Below are 16,186 nucleotides of genomic sequence, written 5' to 3'. Positions count from 1 at the left end.
ACTGAAAGGCCGACGGTTTGGCCACACACAGGGATGGTGTCCTCGTGGTGCTACAGCTGGGGCAATTGTGTCGCCCAGTGCCATAGATTTGTTCCCCACTGAGCCCCTGCCTGGCAGAGAGGGTTTGGGGGAATCAAAACCAGACCACAGTCACCGTGAACATCTGGAGGGGTTGAGTGGAGGAGGTAAGGGGATGGGCTGTTCATCCAGTCTGCTTTGCACACATGGCCCCAGGGCCCATCCTTATCAGTGACTCTCCTATTCTTGCTCAGCAACAACCTAGGAGGACTCTTTGGGAGCAGTGAGAGTCCTGCAGGCTCTGACCCTGCAGCCAAGCATTTTCAAGCTCATGCTCAAAGCTGGCCAGACAGTAACCTTGCTTGGACAGACGGTCTCTCCCTCCCCCTGCCCTCTCACTGGCGCTCAGTTACTTTAAAAGCCAAACTCCTGTGGAGCTGCTGGACAGCTGGAGACCACCAGCTGAATGATCCTCAGCACGGCTTTGTCAGCTGTCCTGGGCACATCAGAGGTCTTACTGGGACAGAGCTCCGGAGGGAGGATGCTGCCATTGAGGCCTCAGCTCCAGGGCGTGCGTCTCCCTGGGACTGCGGGGACGGTGGCCTCTGGTCTGGGAAATGGGGTCCAGGTGAAGGAGGTGTGTGAGGATGGGAGCAGTCTGTGCACCACTGAGAATGACAAAGAGGAGAGAGACAGGGGCTTTGCAGAGACCCCGCAGAGGAGAGATCTCGATCCCTGTGGAGCAGGGAAGGAGGGACAGCTGGAGACCACCCCAGAGGAGCTCTGAAGGGCGAGTCCTGCCCCGGGAGGGGCTGGGGACTGTTGGTGCTGGAGGAAGGCTCCTTCTAAGCCACAGATCTACAGCTACAGAGCAGGGATGGTGCTCTGGCAAGAGGTGAAGGAGCAAGCAGGGCTGGGGCAGGCTGGAAGAAGGAAGGCAATATCTGGAAAAATGTAAGGGAGAAAATGATTGCTGAAGCCCGGGGTTGAAGCAGGGACCTTTAGATGTTCAGTCTAACGCTCTCCCAGCTGAGCTACTTCAGCCCTGCCTTGCCCCCCCAGCCCTTGTCCCTGTGGCAGCGGTGCCAGGCCCCAGGCTGACACACAGGAGGAAGCTCCTCAGGGAGGTTCCCAGGGAAAAGCTGTGCCCAGCCTCCGGCAGAGGGGACCTGGCCCCTCCCTGCCTCCAAGGCCCCGTGGGCTCCACGTTTGGTGGAGGCCAGCTCGCACTGGCTGTGCCAAGATGTGTGGGGGCCTTGTACAAACGTGACAGTGGCAAAGTTAAGTGGGCAGGCCAGGCATGGGCAGCTGCAAAGGCTCGAGGTGGAAGAATTGTGGGACTGGTGGAAGACCTTATCTCCTTCCCCATGGAAGGCCTCCCTCCCACCACCCTGTTTTCCCCAGCTCAGCTTCACCCCTTTGTTCCCAACTCTTCTACCCCTGAGCAGTGCAGGGGGATGGGCAATGGAGGCTGTGGTCAGTCCAGAACAGGTCCTCTCTGCTGCTCCTTCCTTCTCACACTTTTCCCATGGGGTCCGTCTTGTGGGCTACAGTCCTTTGAGACAAACTTGCTCCAGCATGGGCTCTCCTCAAGCCACCATTCTTGCAGGAAATATCCTGCGTCTCCAGTGTTGGGTCCTCCACAGACTGCAGGGCTTACCTTCTCCACCGTGCTCTCTGCCATGGGCTGCAGGGAACCTGCTCTGGTGCCTGAAGCACCTCCTTCTTCACCAACCGTGGTGCCTGCAGGGCTGTTTCTCACACTGTTTTTTCCCTCACTCCTCTCCCACTTTGGCGGTTGTGACCTTTCTTAAATACACTTTCACTAAGGTTCCACCATCCTCGTTGCTGGGCTCAGCTTTGGCCAGCGATGGGTCTGTTTGTAGCCAGCTGGAAGCAGCTCTGCCTGGCATGGAGGCAGCCCCTGGTCTCTTCTCACAGACACCACCCCTGCAGCCCCCCCCGCTACCAAAACCTGCACCTGGACACCAAGACACAGTGTGAAGCTTTGCCTTGCTAAATGACGTCCCCTGCTCTTCCCTCATCCACAAATACAGTTTACTCGCTGGGGAGGAAGAGAGCGAAGCAGAGAAGGCCTTGATGCTGTGCAAACCCAGTTCAGCACTAGCTACAGCATTGGGGTGTTGTCAACACTTTTTTGGTCCTAAATCCCACACATAGCACCATACGGGCTGCTATGAAGAAAATTATAGAATCATAGAATCATAGAATCGTTAAGGTTGGAAAAGACCCTGAAGATCATCGAGTCCAACCGTTAACTCGGCACTGCCAAGTCCACCACTAAACCATGTCCTCAAGCCCCACGTCTACCCATCTTTTAAATACTTCCAGGGATGGAAACTCAGCCATTTCCCTGGGCAGCCTCTGCCAGTGCCTGGCAGCCCTTTCAGTGACGAAGTTTTCCCTAATATCCAACCTAAACTTCCCCTTATCTCCATCCCAGCCAAAACCAGTACAATGTGCCTGGAAATACAGTTTCCAGGATTCGCTGCTCTATCACCTTGCCAGGGAGAGAGGTGAGGCTGAGTGGCCTCTAGTTCCCTGGGTCCTCCTTCTTGCTCTTCTTGAAGATAGGACTGACATTTGATTTCCTCCACTCTTCGGCCACTTCCTCTGTTTTCAATGACTCATAAAAGATTATTGAGAGTGGCCTCGCAATGACATCTGCCAGCTCCCTCAGCACTCGTGGCTGCATGCCGTCAGGGCCCAGAGACTTAGGTATGTCCAGATTGCTTACGTATTCCCTGACCTGATCCTCTTGCACCAGGGGTATGGCTGCCTGGCTCCTGACTTTCCCCACTGGTCTCTGGGACCTGGGATTGCTGAAGGCCTGTCTTGCCAGTAAAGGAGGAGGTGAAGGCGGCATTCAGTGCCACGGCCATTCCCATGTGCTGTGTCAATAGCTCCCCCACCTCCTTCAGCAATGCACCCACTGTTTTCAAAGCTTTTGCCAGCTCTGTCAGTACAGAAACCCTTCCTGTTGCCATTAACATCCTTCATGAGATTCAATTCTACTTGGGCTTTGGTTTTCCAGACTGCCTCTCTGCATGCTTGGACAGTCTCTCTGTATTCCTCCCAGGTTACCTGTCCCTGCTTCCACCCTCTCTGTGCTCCTTTTCATGTCTGAGTTTGGCCGGGAGGTCCTTGTTCCTCCACGCAGGCCTCCTGGCATTTTTGCCTGACCACCTCTGGCACCTCCAATGTCACCAGGTGTTTGTGTGTGAACAGCTCCCTCCTGGCCTCCACCCCCAGTAATGAGCATGGGAGCTGAGACAAGGAACTCACATGCAGGAGCCTATTTTGTGCACATGTATGAACTGAGGCAAGAAGAAACCCACCACCTGTGGGGTTGTGGCAGGCATGGGATAAAGTTTAGTCCCCTTCTAGCCCAAGGACTACAAACCCAGAAGGAGATGCCTTGACTGACTCAGCTGAATCCCTTCCCTCAGCAGGGGTAAAGGAGATCATTCCCTGTCCCTCTCTGGGTGTCCTGTCTAACGACGGGAAAAGACAACATGATTTTCATGCCCAAATCTTTCTCCTGGCAGGAGAAATTCCACTGCTGGGAGTAAGTGTGTCTCCCCAGCTAAGGCGGGGAACATCGATGAATCCTTCAGGCTGTTTCCCAAGAGGTTCCCCTGGAGCCCCAGGGACACCTGGAGGGAGCCCAGAGGGGGCAGAGAAAGTGGTGCCTTGGGCTGGGCCTCTGCTGCTGAGCTGGGCTGGGCTCCTGGGATGGAGGGAGCTCATGGCAAGAGGGCAGCACTGCAGAGAGACAGCTCTGCCCAGGAGCAGCTCCTCTGCAAAGAACAGCGGGGCTGAGGGCACTGCCTGCAGGCACCAAAGTGAGAGGAGCAAGGCAGAGAGAGGTTAACGTTCGTGTGGGGTGAGAGCATGCAGAGAGCTGACTGTGGGAGAAATCTTCACAGCCCTCTGCACAGGAAGTCTCTGGCTGCAGGGAAAAGCATATGCGGTTCCTGGAGGGATCTCGTAAAGCGGGTACATCCCACTGCCTATGGGATCTTCTGGGAGGATTTTCGTGTGGAGGAGGTCTCGAGGACTAACCAGAATTGTCTCGACATTGCCGTTCTACCGCCATCTTCTGGGTCCGACATCCAGCCCCCGACGAAACCACCACAGCCCATGCAGAGACCAGGACACGAAAGGCGGGACCATGAACTTGCACGCACGCCTGCGCAGAGACCAGGGCGCGAAAAGCAGAAGCCCAAACTGCATGTATGCAGACCTGTTCTGCGCATGTGCATGGCCCTATAAAAGGACCGTGTGCACCTTTTGAGGTCCTCACTCTCTCTCTTTTCTCTTCTCGTCCTTCCCCGCACACCTCCTTGGAAGCTGCTCCTGCGGACACAGAGACTGGACCGACTGGACCTTTGATCGACGGGACAACGCCGGACTCGGAGTGGCAGTAGCTAGTTCCCCTACGTGGCTCTTTTCTCACCCACCTGAGCACACTCTTTCTATTTTTCTCCCTTTTCTCTCTCTCTTTTTTTTTCTTTTTCTTTCCTACCCCCCCCCCCATCTCCCTACCCGGTCCTCACCCCTTCATTCGCCAAAATAAAGTCAAAAGGTTGTACGGCATTTGACCTCGTTTGCGTCTTAATCTCGTCCTTGGGATCGTATCGAAACCTCTCCCGACATTGGATCAGGACATTTTAATTGGCGTCATGGACAGGATCCCTTGAGACGAGAGTGTCATACAACCTTACGGTGTGCTGAGCGAGTGTGTGTGAACGAGACGTACGAGCAAGTACGAAGCGAGTGCGGAGTTCCGATCCGCGGTTCTGCTCTCCCGCGAGGGAAGCAGCCGGAGACGAACGAAGCGCAAGGAAGGAGTGGGTGTTGAGACCTTTGCACTGAAACACACGTAGCAGTTTGTGATTTGAGCTCCTGAGGGCGTATAGGGGAGACTTGAATTTTATAGTGTGACCCCCTCAGGAGGATATCCCCTTTGTAGGCTCTGCTCTGTCTCATACTAGTTTATGGTCTGGCCTCCTGGGGGAGTATAGGGGAAGTTTGGATTGTACGGTGTGACCCCCTCAGGACGATATCCCCTTTGTAGGCTCCTCTTTGTCTTGTAGTAGTGTGCGGACTGGCCTCCTGGGAGCGTATAGGGGAAACTTGGTTTTTCTAAGGTTTGACCCTCCCGGGACGAACTCCCCTTTGTAGGATATGGCTGCCCAAAAGGCAGGCGATTTTTGTGAAGAGACGGAGAAATTATATGAGTTTTTAGAAACATACCGCTCTCGCCCCTCGCCCCCGGGACGAGATTGGGCACGGGACCATTGGTTCCAACTGCAAAGTGTTATGGACCGAATAGCGGTTTTGCATAAAGAAGCTAGGGTGAAGAAGGGGAAAGGGAAAGCCATCATTTGTGCTGTGTTAGGAGCGTGTCTGGCAGCGGCGGTGGAGGACAAGAAATGAGCGCCCTGCCAAGCGGAGGCTGTGGCCACTGCGTTGCAAGCGGCGATAGCTCTGCTGCGAGAGCAACTACTAGAGACCAAACGGGCGCTAGAGGAGGAAAAGCGCCAAAATATGATTTTGAAGGCGTCTTCCTCACCACGGGCGATCGCCGGGCCCCATGGTCTCTGACCCAGAGGGCAGCATATTGGGCGGGGGGGCTGAACCCATTAGAGAGGGGGGACCCCCTAGCTGTAACTGGTTCGGTTGAGCAACTACTAGAAAACGTACAAAAGGCAGCATGCCTGCAAATGATGTATGACCGGGAACTTAAACCAAATTTAAGCTCTCCGATGTTGTTACCGGTAGACCCCGAGTGGCTGACGCCACTAATAAGAGGACTCCCCAACTCGTTAAAACCTATCGGGATCCAATTACAGGGGAGAATCCAAAATGTGCCTCGCGAAGAGCGAATTGCAGCTGCCCTGGAGGGAACAGTAACATTGGAACAGCGGCAGCGGGGGAGGAAGGTGTGGACCTGGGGGGAGATAGCTCAGGAACTAATAAACTATGGGAGGAAATATGGGCCAGTAGGCAGGACTTACCACAAGGTGGAAACTAGGGCCGTGCGGGCAGCGAGGACGGCATATAAATCGCTGGCTTTTTCGGGGGGAAGCCCTGACCTAACGCAAAGGGAGAAACCCCCATTCCGACAAGGATTGTGGCAAATGGGACTGCAAAAGGGGGTGCCCCGAGACTTGATGGATGGGCTCCCCACCAAAAAGTTGAAGCTCTTGGTGCGGAGGTGGTCCAGGCAAGGACCCCCTCCCAAACCGAACCCACCTTCTGCGCCAGCATTGGACAGGGAGGAAGGGTTTAAGAAGGATGAAAAGAGTGGCGGGAAACTAAAACCTCCGCCCCCTCAGGGTGAGGAGGGAGGCGGAGGGCGGACGTTTATCAGACAACTCACCTGTAATAATAAGGGAGATCTACTAAACCCCACCAACCGGGATGGGCCGAGCGGGTGGGGGAGGCAGTGGCCAATGTCAATAATCACTGGGGTACAAATGGGTGCTCGAAAATTGCGGCATTTTGTCCACAGGCGCCAACCATGGTACGTGTCTCTCGAAACCCCAATTGCCCTGGTGCATCATCTTACTCCCCCAGCCAGCCGGTTCTGGTCGAGCTTCCCACCGTGGGAGCTGTGCCTCTCATATTAGATACACCCCCTAAACAAATATACATGGAAAGCGAAAGATACCAGTGGGAGAACCAACAAAATCCACACCAAATGGATTATTCCCTCCTTCTTACCCAAGGAGCGAGCTTGTTCCTATTTCTGTTTTTTTAAGGGCGGTGATATGACCACGATGCACCTGCTACTTTGGATCATTTTAACTCAGGGACACCAACCCATTAGAATATCCCACTGTGTATGTCAGTTTTTATAATTGGTGGTCCATATGTGTGTATACATGTTTGTACTTCATTGCAGCTCTATGAATAATTCTAGATGTAGTATCTATGTCAAACAGGCTAAATGTTAGATGTTTCAGTGCACTACAGTCTTTATGCAATAGTACAAAGACATCTAATTGGTGCATGTCTAAGCACGTATATGTGTGTGTGCTTATTTAAGAAAAAATACCCAATAACTTTCCAATGATACCTATTTATGTTGGACATCTCAAGGAGTTCAACGTATGATTTACTATATATATAATTCTTACTTTTTTTGATCTGCCTTTATTTTCATCATTAAATAGTCCTGTATACGGGAAAACTTAATAGCCAAGTAACATGAAATGTTGTACTTGCTTAGAAAATGTAATTGTTTAGTTTTCTTTGCAAAATAAATATTGAAAAAAAATATGTAAAAATAATGTAAATATTGAATGTTCAGTACCTTTGGGGCTTGGTATTGTACCGGCCGAATAAGGGATGGGGCAACCACCTTTTTCAGCCCTCTGGGTGACAAAGACACAACTTACTTTCAGTTTCCACCAGGGAAAGATGGGCCATTTGCTCAGGGAAATAAAGCCAAAAAACGGCATTATTGGATCTGTGGGAATACGGCATACAAATTCTTACCCGCGGGGTGGTCAGGAGTTTGTTACATAGGAATCATAAGGCCCCTATTTTTCCTCTTGCCGGAAACTGGTGGACCCCAATTAGGCGTAAAAGTGTATGATAACCTCGGGGATAGAAGTATTGCCCGTAAGACGCGATCTACCAAGGTAAATTTAGGTGGGAGACAAAAATGGGGGAATGACGAATGGCCCCCTGAGCGAATAATTGAACATTATGGACCAGCAACCTGGAACCCGAACGAGCCATTGCAGGGGCAAGAGAACCAATCTATAATCTAAACCGAATAATCAGACTACAAGCAGCCCTAGAAATTATCACCAACAAAACCGCTGACGCCATAGACCTATTAACTCGGCAGTCTCAACAAATGCGCACGGCAATCCTTCAACACTGCATGGTTTTAGATTATTTACTGGCTTAGGAGGGAGGGGTGTGTGGAAAATTAAATATCTCTACCTGCTGCCTAGAAACAGACGATGTGGGAGAAGTGACTCTCCAACTGACCCAAGACATCAGGAAAATAGCCCATGTCCCTGTTCAAACCTGGAGTGGTTGGAACGGCGATTTGTGGTCCTGGTTACCAGGGGCACTGTGGATCAAACAATTAATAATAAAAGTGAAAGGTTGTACGACATCTGACCGATTCCAGCGTCTTAATCTCGTCCTTGGGATCGTATCGAAACCTCCCCTGACATTGGATCGGGACACCCCTCTACAAGAAGGGTGGAAAGAAGGATCCCAGGAACTACAGGCCTGTCAGCCTGACCTCGGTGCCAGGGAAGGTCATGGAGCAGGTCATCTTGAGTACCATTATGCAGCAAGTGCGGGACAACCGAGGGATCAGGCCCAGCCAACATGGGTTTATGAAAGGGAGATCCTGTTTCACTAACCTGGTCTCCTTCTATGACAAGGTGACCCGCTTAGTGGAAGGCTGTGGATGTTGTCTACTTGGACTTTAGTAAGGCCTTTGACACAGCCTCCCACAGCATTCTCCTGGAGAAGTTGGCTGCTCACGGCTTGGATGGGTGCACTCTACGCTGGATTAAAAACTGTCTGGACGGCCGAGCCCAGAGAGTGGCGGTGAATGGAGTCAAATCCAGTTGGCGGTCAGTGACAAGTGGTGTTCCCCAGGGCTCAGTACTGGGGCCGGTCCTGTTCAACATCTTCATTGATGATCTGGATGAGGGGATCGAGTGCACCCTCAGTAAGTTTGCAGATGACACCAAGTTGGGTGGGAGTGTTGATCTGCTGGAGGGTAGGAAGGCCCTGCAGAGGGACCTGGCCAGGCTGGACCGATGGGCCGGGGCCAACTGCATGAGATTCAACAAGGCTCAGTGCCGGGTCCTGCACTTGGGTCACAACAACCCCATGCAATGCTACAGGCTGGGGGAGGAGGGGCTGGAGAGCTGCCTGGCGGAAAAGGACCTGGGGGTGTTGGTTGACAGCCGCCTGAACATGAGCCAGCAGTGTGCCCAGGTGGCCAAGAAGGCCAATGGCATCCTGGCCTGTATCAAGAATAGCGTGGCCAGCAGGAGCAGGGCGGTGATGGTGCCCCTGTATTTGGCACTGGTGAGGCCGCACCTCGAGTACTGTGTTCAGTTTTGGGCCCCTCACTACAAGGCGGCCATGGAGGGGCTGGGGTGTGGCCAGAGGAAGGCAATGAAGTTGGTGAAGGGTCTAGAGCACAAGTCTTATGAGGAGCGGCTGAGGGAACTGGGGTTGTTTAGCCTGGAGAAGAGGAGGCTGAGGGGTGACCTTATTGCTCTCTACAACTCCCTGAAAGGAGGCTGTAGCGAGGTTGGGGTCGGTCTCTTCTCCCTAGTAACGAGTTGTAGAACGAGAGGAAACGGCCTCAAGCTACGCCAGGGGAGGTTTAGGTTAGATAATAGGAAAAACTTCTTCACTGAGAGGGTGGTCAAGCACTGGCACAGGCTACCCAGGGAAGTGGTTGAGTCTCCATCCCTGGAGGTATTTAAAGAATGGATAGATACGGTGCTCGAAGACATGGTGTAGATGGACTTGGCAGTGTAAGGTTAACGGTTGGACGCGATGACCTTAAGGGTCTTTTTCAACCTTGACGATTCTGTGATTCTATGATTCTATGATTCTCTAGAAACCTGCTTTCCAGCTAGCCGTCCCCCAGCCTGTCCTGGTCCATGGGGTCCTTCCTGCCCAGGGGCAGGACTCTGTGTTTCCCTTTGTTGAACTTCATGAGGTTCCTCTCTGCCTGGTTCTCCAGCCTGACCAGGTCCTTCTGAGCAGCAGTGCAACCAGCCAGTGTATCAGCCACTCCTCCCAATTTTAGATCATCCACAAACTTGCTCAGGATGCCCTTGCTCCCATCCTCCAGGACTGTAATGAAAGGCTGAATAAAACGGGACCCAGTATCAACCCTTGGGCTACCCCACTGGTGATTATCCTCCAGCTGGACTTTGTGCCACTGGACACAACCCTCTGGGACTCAGTCAGTTTTCAGTCCCCCTCATTTTCCACTTAGCCAGTCCATACTCGCTCAGCTTGTCTATAGGGGTAGAATGGGAGACAGGCTGACAGCTCCCTGCATCCTCTTTCTTGCTCTGCTTCAAGATAAGGTTTCCATTTGCTTTCTTCCCATCCTCAGGTACCTCACCAAATCCCCTTGACCTTTCAAACATGATTTCAAGTGGCCTTACAAGGACATCAGGTTCCGGTGGTGAATTTGAAATCACTTCTGAAGAGACATGAGCTTGTTAATGCTGCTGAAAAGAGCTGATTGAATCAGCTGCTTCAATGTGTCTTTAAGCTCCTGGTTCCTCATGCTGTAGATGAGGGGGTTCACTGCTGGAGGCACCAATGAATAAAGAACTGCCACCACCAGATCCAGCGATGGGGAGGAGATGGAGGGAGGCTTCAGGTAGGCAAACATGGCAGTGCTGATAAACAAGGAGACCACGGCCAGGTGAGGGAGGCACGTGGAAAAGGCTTTGTGCTGTCCCTGCTCAGAAGGGATCTTCAGCACAGCCCTGAAGATCTGCACATAGGACACCACAATGAAAACAAAACACCCAAATTCCACAAAGGTGCTAACCATGATAACCCAGACTTCCCTGAGGTATGCATCTGAGCAGGAGAGCTTGAGGATCTGGGGGATTTCACAGAACTGGTTTATGACATTGCCTTGGCAGAGTGGGAGTGAAAATGTACTGGCAGTGTGCAGAAGAGAAGTGAGTAAACCACCGCCCCAGGCAGCTGCTGCCATGTGGACACAAGCTCTGCTGCCCAGGAGGGTCCCATAGTGCAGGGGTGTGCAGATGGCAACGTGGCGGTCATAGGCCATGATGGTGAGAATAGAAAACTCTGCTGCCATCAAAAACACAAACAGGAAGAGCTGGGCAGCACATCCCTGGTAGGAGATGGCCCTGGTGTCCCACAGGGAATTGACCATGGCTTTGGGAACAGTCGTGGAGATGGAGCCCAGGTCGAGGAGGGCGAGGCTGAGGAGAAAGAAATACATCGGGGTGTGGAGGTGGTGGTCACAGACTACGGTGGTGATGATGAGGCTGTTGCCCAGGAGGGCAGCCAGGTAGATGCCCAGGAAGAGCGAGAAGTGCACGAGCTGCAGCCCCCATGTGTCCGTGAATGCCAGGAGGAGGAACTTGGTGATGGAGCTGCTGTTGGACATTTGCTGCCTCTGGGCATGGGGACCTGTGCAAGGAGGAAAAGTCATTGACAAGTTAGGGGAGACTTTTCTGAGCAAAATTAAAAGCCATTTCCTACAGACCCTCCCAAACACACAAACACGCATAAACACACACACATTTCCCTTTTCTAGGAGACCGTCCTTCAGCTCCATGGATGAAGCTGTGCTTTGGAGCTGGTTGAATGTGCCGTGAGGAGCTGGGCCTCTGGCTGCTGAGGTGTCAGCCCTGCTCTGCAGCAGTGAGTTCATGGGAATGGTGGAAGCACGGTCCAATCCTGGTGTTCAGCTTTGTCAGATGAAACCATCCCTAATGCGGAAGGGCTTGTCAGCATCTGCACTCCCGGTGCTAAGGAATGAGGATTGCAGAAGGCAGACTGAAAGTTTTTTTTAAAAAGAATTTCCCCCCTCTTGCTTGAGGATTGTTTTGGGATGTCAGAAACCCTCAGTATTTCTGTTGCACTCAGGGAGAACAGAGCAAATCCTGCAAGGCAAGAGGATTGCCTTGGGATTAGAGCAGAGTGAGGGGAGCTGGTCTGTCCCTCAGTCCGAGAGCCCCTGGCCTTGCACCCTTCTGAGACTGAGGGCAATCACACTGCTATGTTCCTGTGAAAAGCCAGCAGACACTGCTGAGAGCAGAGGGATCCAGTGCAGACCACTAAATGTCCCACCCTTTCTCAAGGTCTCAGCAGCCCACTTGTAGCCAAGGACACACAGGGCTCATTTCACCAACCCAAGAGCATTTCCTTGGCCATTGCATCTCCATGCTTCTCCATGGGGCTTCCAGGTAACACAAAGATGCTATGGGACAGATTTGCATTCTGGAGGGCAGCTCACAGCTTGGAAGGATACCTCAAGGAGATGCCTCAGTTTTTTCATGATGGTATCTCACTAAGGGCAAACCAGCTCATGCCCCAGCCCCACAGCCTGCATCGTCCACAGCCTCACAGATGAGAGGAAGGCTGGGACACTTGTTCCCAGGGACACACCTGCACGAAAGGCCCCACAAGATCAGCGTGTGACTCTGCAGCGGAAACTGCCACCCCCAGAGCGCCTGACAGCAAGACCAGGATAACAAGAGCAATCACACAGACAAGTGGAGAAAGAAGGAAAAATACAGGGAGGGTCTGGCTGAGAGAGGCCAGGGCAGAGGCAGTCGGGCACTCAGACAGCGTTCCCCTTCCCCAGCTGTGCACGCCACCTCCCAGACCCCAACATTGCCGGGCAGCTGCTCTCAGCCCCTGCACTCTGCAGAGGGAAGTGGGCACATGGCTGGAGAGCTGCACCACGGCTCTGCTGGAGCTCTGGCTGCAGAGGAGGTGACTTGACAGGTCCTTTTCTATTTCTCTTTCCCTTCCCCAGCACCACCCCTGCTCCTGTTCCCTGCCCTCAGAGTAGGGAACTGAAAACACAGGCTTGGGAAATCTCTTTATAGCAAACTCTGCCTTGACCTTCCTCTTGAAACAGCCCCTTGGAAGTTTCCTGGTGGTGATCTGGAGCTGTGAGCAGCCCTGACCCACGCAGCACCCTCTCGACAAGAGAAGGACCCTGCCCTGCCAGAAGTTGTTCCTTCCACCCACAGCTTCTTTCCGCAGCGCCGTGGGGAGCTGCCAAGGGAGGCTGAGTGCTGACCCTGGCAGGCAGCAGAGTCCCTGCCCTGGCACACAGCCCCCTGGGGCACAGGGACCCTGCTCTGAAGGACAGCCCCGGGCACCCCTGGCTGCACACACACAGTCACCCCCTGCAGCTGTCCCTGGGAGAAGGCAGCTGTGATGCCCTGTCCCTCTGAGGGTGCAGCAGGGAAGCCCTGCTGTGCAGCACGTCCTTCTCCTCTACACTAGAGAAACTGGGGCAGTCCTCCTGACATCACTGATATTCCCTCCCTCAGCTGGGGAGAGACACTTCTTTCCAGCAGTGGCATTTCCCTGCTGAGAGACAGAGTTAGGTGCAAATATCAACATTTCTTGGCCCATCATTAGACAGGACATGCAACAGGGCTCTCCTTTAACTCTGCTGAGGGAAGGGATTCAGTTGAGTCAGGCAAGGCATCCTCTCCATGGTTTGTAGCCCTGGGGCTGGCAGGGGACTCTGCTCCCTCCCATGCACACCACCAACCCACAGGAGGTGGGATTCCTCTTGCCTCTGTTCAGGTGGGCATTAAAGAGGCACCTGCGTGTGAGCTCCTTGCCTCAGCTCCCATGGTAATTAATGGTGGTGGAGGCCAGGAGTGAGCTGTTCAGGTGCAAATGTGTGGTCACAGTTGAGGTGCTAGAGGTGGTCAAAGATACATGCAGGCAATAGAGATCGAAGATAGGTGCAGGCAGATGTAGAGACAGGACAACATCTAGGAGCATCTTCTTGGAGGCACTTGGGAGTTTCCTTTGGCCAACTAAAATGACAGCTGATGTGCCAATTAAGGGCAACGGAACCTGCCCCTACTCATTATGTTCAGGGCGGCCTATGGAGGTATTCCTATGATGGAATGGAGTCATGTGCCTCATGTTCATCCCCACATTGCCTTACAGAATTCCGGGTGTCGACTCAATTTAATTTTCAAACCCAGGCCCACAGAGCAACCTGAGACGCCAGGGCTGGCGGGGACAGCACAGCACCTACAGGAAAGCAATTCCCATTCAGGGCGGGTGTGTGACAGACACCCCTGACGGCATCGCAGCAAGTGGGATTTGGTGCCTGTGTGCCATTGGCTGATGCCATCAGTCAGAGGCATCAGCCATCAGGTGCCATCAGAGAAGCAAGGTCTGTCCCTTCTCTACACAACAGCTGCGTGCATTGCATGAACACAAAGCACCCCACACCGGGTCTTTACTCCCTCCCTTGGTGATTCAATCAAGGAACAGGCCAATCATGTTAACAGCGTGCCTGGATACATCTTGTCTTCAAGGACAGCATAATCCAAGCACTGACGTGGTTCATCTCAAAACTTAATTGAAGCTGCAAAGGGAATCCAAGGGCATTAAGATGAGCTGTTGCTACTTCAGGAAGAGCTAAGGAAGAGTCAGAAATACTGTGAGACCACTGCTAAATTTAGTAAGAGTAGGTGTAGATGGATCTGAGATACTCTACATCCTCTTTGCCTCAGCAACCGCCAGCGAGGTCTCCCAGGCCTCGGTGCTTTGAGGCAGGACACTGGAGGAGGGCAACCAGCAGTGGATGGGGATGAAGCCAGGGGTTCCTTGAGCAAACTGCACCCTTACCAGTCCATGGGACTGGAGGGGCTGCACTCAAGGGTGCCGAGAGAGTGTTTTTCACTGCTGGTTCATTGTAATTCGAGTAAGAAAGGCAGTCAGACTCTGCGAGGTATCATTGAACATGCTGTTCATTAGCGCTAATACTATGAAGAGAGAATCATGCAGATCATCTTAGGTCCCTTTTAGATGGTGGGAACCCCAGGTGGTGTAGCATTGAACAGGCCTCTGACCCACACACAGCATGCCATGCGCACCCCACCCATAAAAGCCATTCCCCTGTTTTGATTATTCAAGCTACTGCAGGCATTTATTACAAAAGAAGAACTCTTTCCATCATCTCTACAGTCTAACAGAAACAATGCTCTCATGAGAAAGCCTTGCTGCATTGTCAGACACAGGCAAGGCCAGGCAGGAGGTGTAAGGGCAGTACTGAGTGGGAGCTGCCTGCAGGCTCCTCTGTGACAATGAGTTGCTGAAGTTGTCCTGCGGCCAAAGGCTCCGTTCTGCATGGCACAGGCGTGAAGGCCAGGCTGTACGTGCAGCGCAGCACAGCTCGCTGTCCAATGATCTTCTGGTCAGGGTCACTGCTCAGGTTTCCCTGTGAGAAGTCTGCACTCCACCCTGGTGCCACAGCTGAGCTGTGGAGGAGGAGGTGGATCAGAGCTAGGAGGAGGTGGATCAGAGGCAGGAGGAGCTGGAGCCCCGTGGCTTGTCACACAACTGTGACGGCTTTGGATGAAATGAGATGTGGTGGGACAGCTTGCTCACATGGGGTTCTGCAGTGGAGGAATACAGGCTCTGCTGGAGAGACTGGCAAGGAGGATGAGGATGGGGGATGCCCCCTGTGTTCTCCTCCTGTGGAGGAAGACAACCAGCAGTGGATGGGAATCAACCCAAGGGTTACTTGAGCAAACTCAAGCGAAAAGGAGATGGATGTTTTGACCAGGTCCCTGAACACAAGTATTGGTATGCCATGACACCTGAGATTCCCCTTTTGGGTTCAGAGGAGCATGATGCCCCTTGAGGTGTCCTGGAATATCTCCTGACCCAGGTGATGCTTTAGGCTGAGAAGAGAATCAAAACACCTCCTCTGACCGCAGTGATTTCACCTTCAGTGCTGACCTACAGGGCAGGTGGAGGGACTTCAGACCTTCCAGGCATGCTGCTGAAGGATGAGGTCTTCAGAGATCCAAAAGGAAGATAATGGTGTTGTATCAGTGTCCATCACATAAATCTTCGGCCTGCTTTGTGCTTTTCACCAGTTTGGGATCTGTCCCTCGACATCTTTTTGATAAAAAAATAAACTCCTCTCGCAGACACTTGAAATAAGGATGAAAGAGCGCAGAAATGGATTAGGGGCAATATTGTCTAAGAGGTGTTACCATGACATGATAACAAAGAGCTAGGAATGAGAGAAAAACCACTGTTCTTAAAAACTTCATGCCAAGGGCTAAATTCTGTTAAGTTATAGCTGTCTTGTCAAGTAAGAATGAAGGAGAGGAATAAAAGTAAAGAAATTAAGTATATCATCATCAAGAAGGAGAAAAGAAATGTTAGAGCATGCTACTGTTACTGTTTTTAGTGAAAATAGAAATAAGTCCATAATGTAGCCGCTAAGCCCCCAGCCAGCTGCTCGCTCAGTCCCCTCTCCTGAGGGATGTCCTGGTTTCAGCTGGGAGAGCGTTAATTTTCTTCCTAGTAGCTGGTACAGTGCTGCGTTTTGGATTTAGGATGAGAATAATGTTGATAACAC

This window comes from Platalea leucorodia, assembly GCF_965183815.1.
Source record: "Platalea leucorodia genome assembly, contig: HAP1_HAP1_SCAFFOLD_180, whole genome shotgun sequence".
NCBI classification, from domain to species: Eukaryota; Metazoa; Chordata; class Aves; order Pelecaniformes; family Threskiornithidae; genus Platalea; species Platalea leucorodia.
Note: the sequence above shows the minus strand (reverse complement) of the source record.